Here is a 14492-nt window from a genome sequence, read left to right on the forward strand (position 1 = left end):
GTCATTTGTGTTAAAGATAGGCTTTGAGCTCAGGGGGCTAGGACTTCAGTGCAGTGGGGACCAAGTACTGAAAGCAGAAAATGCATGACGAATTGCAGTGACAAAGCTATCCTGGTCACCTTGTACAAAGGAAAATCTCTTTCTAAATAATGCAGATGGTGCTGGGATTTGAAACCCTTTGTACTGTGGAGAAGAAAAGCAAGAACATGCACTGTTACTAGACGGAAACTTGGTTGTAATAGCTGAGAATTGTTATATCCTGTAGCCATTGAATAATTTAGCCCCACTAAGAAGGAAAAACATGAAAAATGTTTAGATCTCTAGATCCATTTTCTATTTGTCTACAAAATGCAGGTTTAGGGTGAAATAATCATCAGTTGAGTTCATCAAGCCTTTAGTGATCAGGCATTGAATTAACCCAATCTCATTCCTGCCCGAATGATCTTTTAAACCATATCTCCCTCATTGTTCTCTAATTACTGTCACCAAATGGCTAGAATCAAAGCTACTTCATATTCCACTAACCCAGTCTGTTCCCTTTGAGCTCTCCTACCCTTTCTTTCTATTCCAGGCTTTCCTATCTTGAAGTCTCTGGTTAAGTCTACCATGTCTCCAGACTCCCCAGATGATGAGCTGCCCAAGAGAGTAGACTCTCCTATGAACTCAGTAACCTGTATTTAGTACTTGTTGCAACATTTTTATTAGTAGTATTAACTCTTGTATATTATTTAGTAGTAAATTTCAACTACCCAACTCCATGTAATCTCCTTGGTGTCAGAGGGCTAATGGAATATTATATTCAGTGTGGTTTAATGAACAGAATTTAAGCTGTCTGGTTCAAATAGGAATCAAAATAACCTTTGCTCTCATTGGTTTCAGGAGTGAGAAAAAGTCTTAGAATGTTCATTTTTACCTTTTTTTTCTTGAGTTGTATATTTGGGCACTAAATTTAATTCTCTTTAATTAAGGTCGCTAGTAGCCTAAATCCACCATGCCTGTATTCTGGCATTTGTGCAATTAAGTATGCTCCTAGTTATATACACCTTCATGTATTATTTCAATTTTATAAGATTTGTTTTATTATAGTAATTACATAGGAAGAATGTGGAAAAATAATCTTTGGTTAATAAAGGATCTCACATATTTATCCTGTTAATTAGGCTTTACTGGGTATAAAATAATATGATTTTTCGAAAATTATATGGGTATTAATTGTGTATTATATAAGCCATCTGAAATGAATAGACATAAATACATATCTACAAGAGTATGAGGAATGAAGTAAAAGAATAAAAAAGAAAGATTATGATGATGCCTCAGTATTGTTAATACTAAGAGCTATTTTTATGTTGACCATGTATGTCTTTTTTTCTTATAATGCATAAAACAAGCTCTACTATCTCAAAGCCTTTCATATGAAGAATTTATTATGAATATTATTTAATTTTACTTTAAAAATGTAACAATGCAACAAATCAAACATCATTCACTGCTGATTTAGCAAAATGAGTTTTCTTTAGGCATAAAGTAAAATCCAGACCATAATGCTTATCCTTCACTACCAAAAAGTTCTTGTGTAAACTTTCATGTCAGAAAATACGCTTGTTGGTTGATCACTTTCATTTTTGAAATATATTTCTTTTTCTACAGTGTGCTAAAAATAGCTTTAAATCTAAACAGCATGACAAATCACATCTATTTCTTATTTGGAAAAAGGCTCTTGTATTATTGCATTTTTACACAGTTGTCATCATTCAGAACTACTTTTCCTCCTAGTGAACACTTGTCTTTACCCATCTGTTGGCTGCTGGCACAGCTGACATTTTATTTGTTGGCTGATTTCCCATATGCAGTACCTTTGTGTATTGTTCCTTCTTTGAGTGTTTAATAATCCACTGTATATTTTATTTGTGACCTTACTAAGAGCAGGTCTTTATAGCATGCATCATGATACAGAAAATTCCATTGAAAGTAATATAAAATAATACCCTGGAAAACCTATTTTCATCCATGGAATTTAAGTCACTTGATATAATAATCTTGTTATTTTGAAACAGAAGATGGTAAAATCTGAATTTTGTTTTTATTTTTTGATATTAAGAAATGGGTTGGGCTTCCCTGGTGGCGCAGTGGTTGAGAGTCCGCCTACTGATGCAGGGGACACGGGTTCGTTCCCCGGTCTGGGAAGATCCCGCATGCTGCGGAGCGGCTACGCCCGTGAGCCACGGCCGCTGAGCCTGCGCGTCCGGAGCCTGTGCTCCGCAACGGGAGAGGCCACAACAGTGAGAGGCCCGCGTACCGCAAAAAAAAAAAAAAAAAAAAGAAATGGGTTGTATACATAAAATAGAAACCTAAATTAGCATAATCCTGAGGATGTGGATTTAAAAACAGTTTGACTGGTTTTCTGAGAAATAGGGTTAAGGTTGAAGAATAAGTGTAATTAAAATGAAAGACTCTGCCTCAGAACATTCACACATCAGATTGTGCTCCATGCCTTCAGATGTTTTATCAGTCCGATAATGCACACTAGAGGAGGGAATATCTAGCAGCCTGTTAACTACTCTTTCTGAAAAGCTGGCATTGGATATGAGATTGTACTTTGCAGGGAAGCTTGTTTTTTTTTTAATTAGCAGCCTGTGATGTAAAAACTGATTTGCATTATATGTTAGTAGATCAGGGTGGTATTCTACCATAATCTCAAACTTCTTTGCTGCAAAATAATATTTCTTGGCCTCAGTTTGTGTTTCTGTAAAATGGAAAACATAGTTTATATTATTCTAAGATCTTCTTAGGTCTTTCCTTTCATTCTGTGGTTGATTATATTTAGAAACAGTCATGCTTACTATCTGTGATTACAGATTATCAACCAAAATATTCTGTCAGTGTTGAGCAGATGTCTTGACTTGTATATGGCTATTTTTGTTGAAGCCTAAGGTGTTTATAGAAATTACAAAGATCAGGGATATCTCAAACAAATGTAAACTGGGACTTTGGAATTAAGCTCTAAAAATCCATCCAGATAGCAGACACTCCTCTTGCTATAGGAGCAATCACACCAACGTGGAACTTTGACTCAGGGCTTCCTTTTTTGACATGTTTGTTCACAAGTGGGAAAGAAAGAGCAAACAAAGTTTAGAACCAACATACTCATGAATGCATATCTATATGTGATAAACTTTTAAAATAAAATAAAAACTATTATCCTTAATGTTCTAATATGAAAAAGGCTTGATAAAGTAACTTCAAATCTCTAGGCCTCAATATTTTCACATATAAAATATTGAATTAGACATGTTAAAAAAATACACTAAAATCCCCTCCAGCTTTGATACTTTCATTGACTGGATCACAGACTCTTTTCTTATAAAGATTAGTGGCTACTGGGCCTGGATTCCCATAGGGTATGGCACCACACAGAATAGAAGAAGGAATGTAGAGCTTGAGGGAAGAATCAAGGTATCATGGTAATAAAGATCACAACTACAGCAATGTGTATTGTTTCAGACTTCTAAGTTTGAAAGTGCTTTCATATCTGATCTTTCATTTGGTCATCCTCTAAACTCTTTGGTGTAGTTGCTACAGATAATACTTTCCTTTACTTGCAAAACAGGAGATTGAAATTCAGAAAAGTGACTTACTCAGAAAATAATGGCACGTTAGAATTAATCCTCTCACCTGATTTCTACAGTGGTCCTCACATTTGGCATTCACGAAAAACATCTAAATAGCATGTTAAGTTTGCAGATTTGTGGTCTCCACCTCCAAATAATCTCATTTAATAAGACTGGATAAGGCTCAGTATTCACTACCTTTACCCAACCTCTCATGATTCTGATGCACGCTATGAGGAATTCTGCCCTACAGCTAATGTGTGTCCCAAATACTGTTTTCTTTTTCTTCTCTCTCAGCCTTGAAAATAGGCTACATTTTATGTGTTGGCATTTTATATATGTAAATACTGTTTCTGAAAGACAGCTTATCAAAGGTAGGGTAGTTTCACCTCTTATAATTCTTTTTCAGTTTTCGTTATTAGAATACCAAATAGTTTTCCCTCTGGTAAGTAATCTCATAGAAATCTATTACAACATCTTACTGCATGGCAAAAAAATAAATGTCTTGGCTTGGCATTCAAAGCAATTCATCAGTGCTTTTTCTGACTGTTTCTGTATTAGACCCCTGGGATATGGTCATGTCTATTTCAGTGGTCCTCCACTCCATGCTAATGATGGCATGATACCACACTTGCTCCAACTGTGATAATGCACAATAGGATTTTAAGAAAGGGTTAATCAAGTGGATCACAGAGTCAGGTAGGCCTCATTGGGTTGTCCAAAACCATTTAAGTTCTCCAGACTGAATCAGAAGACAGTCCATTTCACCTTAACAATAAGTCTTAAGTTTTCATGGGAAAGGCTTGGACATTGTTAATGAGCAGTTGGCTCTGTTGTTCATCAGTATCAAAAAAAAAAGACTGGTTGCAACTCTGGAAAGATTGAAATACCCAAGGAATGAACTGACCCTCCTTCTGAGCATAGGTTGTAGGGTGGATGATATTCACATGTGACCTAATACAAATCAAACTCTCATGCTGTAGAGGGTAAATGAAAGAAAGAACAACTAAACAAAAACAAAAGGTATTTGTTTGGAGGATACATATGTATGATAACTTAAAATTCTCTACACAAATACTCTTATTTTTACGTTACTAATGTTTGCATCATTTACACATAAACATTTTAGTATAGGGTTGAGCATACTGTACTTTATTGGAAATTAAATGGATTTTTCAAGGGTAGTTTTAACCATATTTAATTTCTAGTATTGCATTGTCAGAAATTAACCCAAGCTAAAATATGGAATATCATTGTATGCTGAGTCTCCCTGCTTTATACTCTCTTCCCCATCAGTTAGTGCTAGTTGTGTTTACTGAAGACTCAAGAAATGGAGTTTTCACTCCTAAAAAGAATCTGCCGCGTCATTGCCTCAAAAAAGGTTTGTAAAGGAAAGCCGAAACCATATAAGGCAACATGTTTCATGGTTTTTCTTCTCTGTGACCCTGAGAGCCTGACCATGTTGCGACATCAGAGGGAAAGGCAAGACCACACCCTAGTGCATGGCATCAGAGTAAGGTTGCTTGATGCCATGGGGGAGTATGTCCATTGTGCACGTATGGAGGCTGGAGTCCAGGCCCTGGGGCTTCAAAACACTTCAGAGTGTCTGTACCCCCAGCGTAGCAGCAGAAGCAAAGCTAGTAGATATTAACAGACTAATTAGAAGACTCAGAACATAAGCTCCTCAGAAGAACCAGGGAAAAGAGAAGGCTAGAGAAATCTCCTCAGCTGAGCTGTGTGTAAAACCTGGGACCTATGCCTGCAAGTGGTGGAGATGAGCAGGGAATCCCAGTCATGACCAAGATAAAATTCCCCCCTGACCCAGCAGGACTGAGTCATCGAATCCATTTAAACTAAGTACACAAACAAAGATGGAGAATATGATGTTTCTTGCATATCGGAGTTCACTTGTCAATTAAGAGTCACTTGTTTTTCAATATAACGTTTCTTGTGCTTTCTCTTTGATTCATGATCCATTATAAATTTATATTATATGTTTATGACTAAAGCAGTTTTAGGCTTTGTAACAGTCAAAATCATCAGAGTGGCCAGAGTATTCAGCTGAAGGATAAGCCATTAAGTGAATGAACTGTAATCATGCTTAGCTGATCTCTAATAATCACTGTACATGCTCATTCAGTATGAACTGGAAGGCTTGCAAATAGATTAATTTTAAAATGAAAACTATATTAATGTTATTTTATTTATTTTTCAGAGTAGAAATTAAAATTGCAGCCATTTCTGAGAGCTCCTGAACTTTCCACAGTCTCTGCTGAATTCTTAATTTTAGAATTCACGTTATTTAACGTAGCATTGGACCTTGTACTTTAGTTATTGTTTTACACTGTTCCATCATAGGTGTTTCTTTTCTCTACAACAAATGTGCTAGTGCCTTGAGGACAAATATGATATCTTCTACCACTGAATCCTTCACAACACCCCATCCAATAACATTTATTAAATATTTTATAGCTTCATCTTTGAACTATACTTACGTTTGCAATTAAAACCTCCAAAATTTAATTAACAGATAATTAGCATGTCACTTTATCTCATTGGAAAGCCCATTTTAGGAATGCAGAATGATTTCTCAAATTATGATAAGGTAATATAAAGGAGAATTTGTTTCTCTGAACCAAAATGTCTTATTTATGTTCCATCTTTCTCAGATATAAGCAGTGTTGAAGTTCCAAGCTACTAAAAATGTGTTTTATCTGTTCATTCTCTGAAAGTTTACCATCCCTTAAAGAAAAAGTGACCCTCATCTTTAAAAACTATGTTGTATAAATGTCCTAACAACTATGTATTCTCCTTCATTTTCCTTGTGTACTTACCTAAATGTTCATTCTCTTTCTCTTTCTTCTAACTTTCTAGGAAATTTGTTTTCAAATGATAACTCACAGAATAAAAAATATGCCTTCCCACAGTATTAAGTGGTAAAAATTGCCAGTGGTGTAGAGGATTAGCCAGATCCTTTTGTTGTTTTGACTTCCTTGTGAGGCTATCCACGCTGGTACAGCTTTAAGTGGTAGGAAGTTTTATTTTGTGTTCCTTTCTTATTACCACTAATGGACACCTTGGATGTTTGACCTGACTTCAACACTTATAGAGAGCTCTGATAGAAAGCTTATTATATGGTGCTACTCTCTTGGCTTTGATGTTCTTTAAACCATGTGTATGATTGCTTTTAGGGGAAAAATTCAAACTCTCTGTACTTTAGACATAAGTGAATTCTCTCTGAGACTCAGACTTGGGTCCTGAATTATGAAGTGCATAAGGGATATATAACAACTAAAGATTATTTCTAGATGCTGAAAATGGAGGCTATGTTTATAACTCATATTTAGCAGTACATTTTGAGAATTGATGCTGTTAGAATTTCCATGAGAGTGTCTCATTCCTCTACCCTAGGGTTCTTTTCCGTTATTCTTTGAATCCCTTTCAGTACATGAAGAGAAAAAGGTTCATTGGTAAATAGCATGATGATGTCATCCATTTCAATATCTTCTGTCCTCAGATTATGCAGAATTTCGTTGGGTCACTGGAAGTACAAGTTAATTCTCTTAAAAAGGAATTTTAAGAAATAAAATCATGTCCGTAATAATGCATTTTTAAGTCAGTAAATTGGAGTGAAGAATGTATTTTTCTATAGAAATCAATGCTGTGCATGGTAGTGAGATTTTTAAATCTAGTTTATAAAAGTTGGCTTCAATAATGTATAGTGTATCAAAAAGCTTATGCAACACATTTATCATAAGAAATCTTCCTTTCTGGGGATGTTGAAGAAGAGAAATAATAGGATGTGTACCTTTTTATTGGGTACCAGGCCAACTTTAGGACACATTTTTTTAGGAGGCAAATTTGATTTTTTTACAGCCATCTCTCACCTAGATGGCAGTGCCTAGCGTACACGTCACTACTTCCGTCTTGTACAAATGGCAGCCACTGTTAATCCCAGAGCTTTTTCATGATGAACTCATACTTGCCTTCAGAATCCTCAATACAGTAACCCAAGCTTTGATAATGCATTCCTTTGGCAGACTATTAAATTGAATCTCACAAAGGGGTAATGTGGCCTAGTAGTAATATTTGTGTTGAAAATACAACACAAGGAAAAAGAAGGTGAGAACCTAGTGAAGAATCAATGAAAATCAGTGACAGTAGCAGCTAGATAGCTCCAAGGGGGTTAACCCTCTGGGAGTGGATCAGTAGTCTCATACTTATGTATGAGGGATGATGCTATGCAGTTCACTAATTCTCTTTAAGGCAGATAAATCCATCAGTAACAACATCACTTAGTTATTTTTAAATATCTCTAGAGTTGTGGGCTATATCCAAGAGAAATAGTCTGTTTGAATTTCTGTGACTAAAAATATAATGGAACATAACATTCTATTGAATGTCACTACCTAAATAGTGGTTTTTTTCTTGCTACAGAGCACATGAGATGCCTAGCACAGTGTCTGACACAGAATAGGTAGGTGATCGATGTATGTTTGTTGCTTTTTGCTTGCCTTTCATTCAAAGAATCTAATTCAAGTTCACTGTGATTTTTTTTCTTAAAAGATTGATTAAGGATATTACGTAGGATGTTTCTGTTCACAAAATTAAAATGCATGGCAGATAAAAGTAATAGTAAAACTATGTGTATTTTTTAAGTATGCACTTATAAAGGAGATGGGCTTCCTGCCCATCTGGCGTCCAGAGCAACAGCCAAACCAATACTGTCTTTATTTAAGAGGGTCATAGAGAGTTCAGGTATTCAGAGAGCCAAAGTCCAAGCCATAAGAACAGAGTGGGTTATTCTCAGCAAAGCCTTTCCTAGAAGATCTTAGCTTATAGCCACAGATAAGAAGGAATTTTATTTTAAGAGGATTAAGCCTAGAATTATTTGTTCGTGATGATTGCCAGGATAGCAAAAACTTTCTTCCGGAGCCTGGTAGATGAATCAGGAAACAGATCAAAAGGGCTGACTGCTAGGGTAGCGACCTCAGAGAGATGCTATCACAGACTCAATGCTTGTTGGGAAAAAAAGGTTCAAAAGATTGGGAGGAGTCATTTAAAAAGGCGGTCAGTGCAGCATTGGTTACTGATAAGCAACTATTAATAAGTGGATCTATTCTGTAAGTAGTTGCACATTTCATTACTATGTTGTGATGAGCCCAAGGTTACATAGGCAATCACCAGGGAATCCTTTTAGGACCCAGGAGTGACCCCCAAATATCTGGATCAAGAGAGCAGAAGGTTCTGGAGACCTGTGTACCCCAGGAATGGAGACAAGTGGGGTGTTTGGAACCCAGCCTGCTTCTTCTATATCCAAGGATCTTTCTTTCAACAGAAAGAAGGGAGTCTGTTTCAACCATTCATTTGTTGATTTATCCATTTTATATGAATGTTTTCAGGGTACTTGCTACATGCTAGGAGGCATGGTGGTATGTGCTGTGGATGAATGATAAATAAAATAGACATGCTCTTTGCCCTTATGACTGTTACAAAACAGTGAAATAGAAAGACATTAATTAAATAATTACAAAATTTATGATTGCTAACTGAAAACTGATGTAAAGGGAAAACACAATGAATTTTATTTCATCACTGTTAAGGAAGTTTTCAGTTGAAGGAAATTTAAAATACTAAGGGTTCGTGTTATTTACTTTGGAGCATAAAATATGGGATATTAGAGCTGAAGAAGGTGTTAGGGCTCATATAACCAAACCTCATTATTTTGTCTTAAATCTGAGGCTAAAGAAAGTAAAATGAGTGGTCAGGGCTTCATTTTTATTTTATTTATTTTTTAATTTTTATTTTATATCGGAATAGAGTTAACAATGTGGTGTCAGTTTCAGGTGTACAGCAAAGTGATTCAGTTACACATATACCTGTATCTATTCTTTTTCAAATTCTTTTCCCATTTAGGTTATTATAGAGTATGGGGCAGAGTTTCCTGTGATACACAGGAGGTCTTTTTTTTTTTTTTTCTTTTTCTTTTTCCTTCCTTTTTGCGGTACGCGGGCCTCTCACTGCTGTGGCCTCTCCCGTTGTGGAGCACAGGCTCCAGACGCGCAGGCTCAGCGGCCATGGCTCACGGGCCCAGCCGCTCCGCGGCATGTGGGATCTTCCCGGACCAGGGCACAAACCTGTGTCCCCTGCATCGGCAGGCGGACTCTCAACCACTGCACCACCAGGGAAGCCCCATAGGAGGTCTTTGTTGTTTACCTATTTTAAATATAGCAGTGTGTACGTGTCAATCCCAAATTCCCAATATGTCCCTCCTCCCACCCTTCCCCCTTGGTAACCATAAATTTGTTCTCTAAGCCTGTGAGTCTGTTTCTGTTTTGTAAATAAGTTGGTTTGTATTTTTTTTTTTTTTAGATTTCACATATAAGCGATATCATATGCTATTTGTCTTTCTCTGTCTGACTTGCTTCACTTAGTATGATAATCCCCAAGTCCAACCATGTTGCTGCAAAAGGCATTATTTCATTCTTTTTAATGGCTGAGTAATATTCCATTGTATATATGTGCCACATCTTCTTTATCCATTCCTCTGTCAATGGACATTTAGGTTGAGTCCATGTCTTGGCTATTGTAAACAGCGCTGCAATGAACATTGAGGTGCATGTTTCAAACCATGTTTTCTCTGGGTGTATGCCCAGAAGTGAGATTGCTGGATCATATGGTAGCTCTATTTTTAGTTTCTTAAGGAACCTCCATACTATTCTCCATAGTGGCTACACCAATTTATATCCCACTAACGGTGTAGGAGGGTTCCCTTTTCTCCACACTCTCTCCAGCATTTATTGTTTGTATACTTTTTTTTTTTTTTTTTTTTGCGGTACGCGGGCCTCCTACTGCTGTGGCCCCTCCCGCCACGGAGCACAGGCTCCGGACACGCAGGCTCAGCGGCCCTGGCTCATGGGCCCAGCCGCTCCGCGGCATGTGAGATCCTCCCGGACCAGGGCACGAACCCATGTCCCCTGCATCAGCAAGCAGACTCTCAACCGCTGCGCCACCAGGGAAGCCCCTGTTTGTATACTTTTTGATGATGGCCATTCTGACTGGTGTGAGGTGATATCTCATTGTAGTTTTGATTTGCTTTTCTCTACTAATTAACAATGTTGAGCATCTTTTCATGTGCCTCTTGGCCAACTGTATGTCTTCTTTGGAAAAATGTCTATTTAGATCTTCTGCCCGTTTTTTGATTGGGTTGTTTGATTTTTTTTATATTGACCTGCATGAGCTGTTTGTAAATTTTGAAGATTAAGCTCATGTCGGTCACATTGTTTATAAATATTTTCTCCCATCTTGTGGGTTGTCTTTTCTTTTTGTTTATGGTTTCCTTTGCTGTGTAAAAGCCTTTGAGTTTGATTAGGTCCCATTTGTTTATTTTTGTTTTTATTTCCCTTACTCTAGGAGATGGATCAAAAAAAGATATTGCTGTGACTTATGTCAAAGAATGTTCTGCCTGTCTTTTCCTCTAAGAGTTTTATAGTATCTGGTCTTACAGTTAGTTCTCTTAATCCATTTTGAGTTTATTTTTCTGTGTGGTGTTAGAGAATGTTCTAATTTCATTTTTTTAACATGTAGCTGTCCAGTTTTCCCAGCACCATTTATTGAAGAGATTGTCTTTTCTCCATTGTATTTTCTTGCCTCCTTTGTTGTAGATTAATTGACCATAGGTTCATGGGTTTATTTCTGGGCTTTCTATCCTGTTCCATTGATCTATATTTCTGTTTTTGTGCCAGTACTATACTGTTTTGATGACTGTAGCTTTGTAGTATAGTCTGGAGTCAGGGAGCCTGATTCCTCCACCTCCGTTTTTCTTTCTCAGGATTGCTTTGGCTATTTGGGGTCTTCTGTGTCTCCATACAAAGTTTAAGATTTTTTTGTTCTAGTTCTGTGGAAAATGCCATTGATAATTTGATAGGGATTGCACTGAATCTGCAGATTGCCTTGGGAAGTATAGTCATTTTGACAATATTGATTCTTCCAATCCAAGAACATGGTATATCTTTCCATCTGTTTGTGTCATTTTCGATTTCTTTCATCAGCGTCTTATAGTTTTTGGAGTACAGGTCTTTTGCCTCCTTAGGTAGGTTTATTCCTATGTATTTTACTCTTTTTGATGAAATGGTAAATGGGATTGTTCCTTTAATTTCTCTTTCTGATCTCTTGTTAGTGTATAGAAATGCATCAGATTTCTGTATATTAATTTTATATGCTGCAACTTTACCAAATTCATTTAGGAGCTCTAGTAATTTTCTGGTAGCATCTTTAGGATTTTCTATGTATAGTATCATGTCATCTGCAAACAGTGACAATTTTACTTCTTTCCAATTTGGATTCCCTTTATTTCTTTTTCGTCTCTGATTGCCGTGGCCAGGACTACCAAAACTATGTTGAATAAGAGTGGTGAGAGTGGACATTGTTGTTTTTTCCTGATCTGGGAGGAAATGCTTTCACCTTTTCACCATTGAGTATGATGTTAGCTGTAGGTTTGTCATATATGGCCTTTATTATGTTGAGGTATGTTCCTCTATTCCCACTTTCTGGAGAGTTTTTATCATAAATGGTTGTAGAATTTTGTCAAAAGCTTTTTCTCCATCTTTTGAGATGATCATATGGTTTCTAATTTTTCAGTTTGTTGATGTGGTGTATCATACTGACTGATTTGCAGATACTGAAAGATCCTTGCATCCCTGGGATAATTCCCATCTGCTCAGTTGTATGATCCTTTTAATGTATGGTTGGATTCAGTTTGCTAGTATTTTGTTGAGGATGTTTGCGTCTATGTTCATCAATGACATTGGCCTGTGATTTTTCTGTGTGTGTGGTATCATTCTCTGCTTTTGGTATCAGGGTGATGGTAGCCTCATAGACTAAGTTTAGGAGTGTTCCTTCCTCTGATATTTTTTTGGGAATAGTTTCAGAAGTGTAGGTGTTAACTCTTCTCTAAACGTTTGATAGAATTTGCCTGTGAAGCCATCTGGTCCTGGACTTTTGTTTGTTGGAAGTTTTTTAATCACATGGAAAAATGTATTTCATGCAAATAGAAATCAAAAGAAAGCTGAAATAGCAATATTTATATCAGACAAAAGAGACTTTAAAGACTGTTACAAGAGACAAAGAAGGACACTACATAATGATCAATGGATCAATCCAAGAAGAAGATATAACAATTGTAAATATATATGCACCCAACATAGGAGTACCTCAATTTATAAGGCAGATACTAACAAGCATAAAAGGAGAAATCGACAGTAACACACTAATAGTGGAGGACTTTAACACCTCACTTTCATCAATGGACAGATCATCCAGACAGAAAATCAATAAGAAACACAGGCCTTAAATGACACCTTAGACCAGATGGACTTAATTTATATTTATACAGCATCCCATTGAAAAGCAGCAGAATACACATTCTTCTCAATGCACATGGGGCATTCTCCAGGATTGATCACATGCTGGGCCACAAAGTGAGCCTTGGTAAATTTAAGAAAACTGAAATCATTTCAAGCATCTTTTCCAACCATAATGCTATGAGATTAGAAATTAGCTACAAGAAAAAAAACTAAAAAACACAAACACATGGAGGCTAAACAATATGCTAGTAAACAACAAATGGATCACTGAAGAAATCAAAGAGGAAATCAAAAAATACATAGAGATAATTGAAAATGAAAGCATGATGATCTAAAACCTATGGAACACAGCAAAAGCAGTTCTAAGAGGGAAGTTTATAGACTACAATCTTACCTCAGGAAAAATCTCGAATAAACAACCTAACCTTACACATAAAGCAACTAGAGAAAGAAGAATGAACAAAACCTAAAGTTAGTAGAAGGAAGAAATTATAAAGATCAGAGCAGAAATAAATGAAATAGAAATGAAGGAAACAGTAGAAAAGATCAATGCAACTAAAAGCTGGTTCTTTGAGGAGATAAACAAAATTGGTAAACCTTTAGCCAGAGTCATCAAGAAAAAGAGGAAGAGTGCTCAAATCAATAAAATTAGAAACAAAAAAGGAGAAGTATAACAGACACCACAGAAATACAAAGGAGTATAAGAGACTTCTACAAGCAACTATATGCCAATAAAATGGACAACCTGGAAGAAATGGACAAGTTCTTAGAAAGGTATAATCTCCGAAGACTGAACCAGGAAGAAATAGAAAATATAAACAGACAGGTCCCAAGTATTGAAATTGAAACTGTGATTTAAAAACTTCCAACAAAAGTCCAGGCTTCATTTTAAATTTTAGTTGGTATTTAATTTTCAATGATGGAATAAGTTTGGCAATTATAATACACAGCTCTGGGAAGCAAATACTTCCAAATGTTGGTGATCAGCTTCTGTACACTGTTTAAACCACATACCATAGATTTATGTAAGTATATGAATAGTTTGTGTGTGATATCCAAGTATATTACTACGTAGAAAACTTCATCTCAGAATCTCTGTAATGTATTGAATATATGAATTAAACTGAACCAACAGAATTGTATGATTATGTATGAATTTTTATATTTATGGAAACATTTTGAAAAATGTTAAAATCTACTTATATTGCTCAAATATCATAAATATCCAGTTGCTCTTATATGAAATATCCTACTAGGATAACTCCTGAATAGAGATGTGTTAGAATAAGTTTGTTCAAGTAGAGCCGAAAAAAAAGAAATAGAGATCAAAGTGTGAGAACATGTTGAAAACATTTCATCATGCTGTTTATTAATGCATCTATTAGCATTAACATTAAACTGTTGTTGGCAAATATTTTCAAATTAAATGAAACCAATAAATGTGTTTAGAAAATTCTTTTTGGATACTGTACTTTATCCCTAATCTGATAATATCTTAATCTTTGCTTAATGATTC

This window comes from Hyperoodon ampullatus (genome assembly GCF_949752795.1).
Source record: "Hyperoodon ampullatus genome assembly, chromosome: 5".
Taxonomy (NCBI): Eukaryota; Metazoa; Chordata; class Mammalia; order Artiodactyla; family Ziphiidae; genus Hyperoodon; species Hyperoodon ampullatus.